This window comes from Arachis ipaensis, chromosome B07 (genome assembly GCF_000816755.2).
Source record: "Arachis ipaensis cultivar K30076 chromosome B07, Araip1.1, whole genome shotgun sequence".
Lineage (NCBI taxonomy): Eukaryota > Viridiplantae > Streptophyta > Magnoliopsida > Fabales > Fabaceae > Arachis > Arachis ipaensis.
In genome coordinates, this window is record NC_029791.2 from 122,574,667 (window position 1) to 122,575,052 (window position 386).

Consider the following 386-nt stretch of genomic DNA (forward strand, 5'->3'; position numbering starts at 1 on the left):
TGCAAATAATAATATCTAATAATATATATAACACATTAATAAGAAAATTAAAGAGAATTTTTTAAAAAAAAATTCCAAGTTTTCTTATTAAAAATAATGTTGGGAATATTTTTAAGTATATTATTAGCTTGTTATATAAATAATCTTTTTTTCTGATTTTAATCACATTTTTTATATTGGTAGGGGTGTAAATACAAGACGTGAGTTCATGAGTTATTATACTATTTTGGGCTAATTTTTTTGTTATGGTGGTGAGAGGAGAGAATGATAGATACATGGGCTGAGAAGTGAGTTTCACAAAAATATTAGATAAAAATAAATTGAACCATCTAATATAATTTTTTGGTGACTAACCATCTAATTTAATTGAAATTAGAGGGTATGAT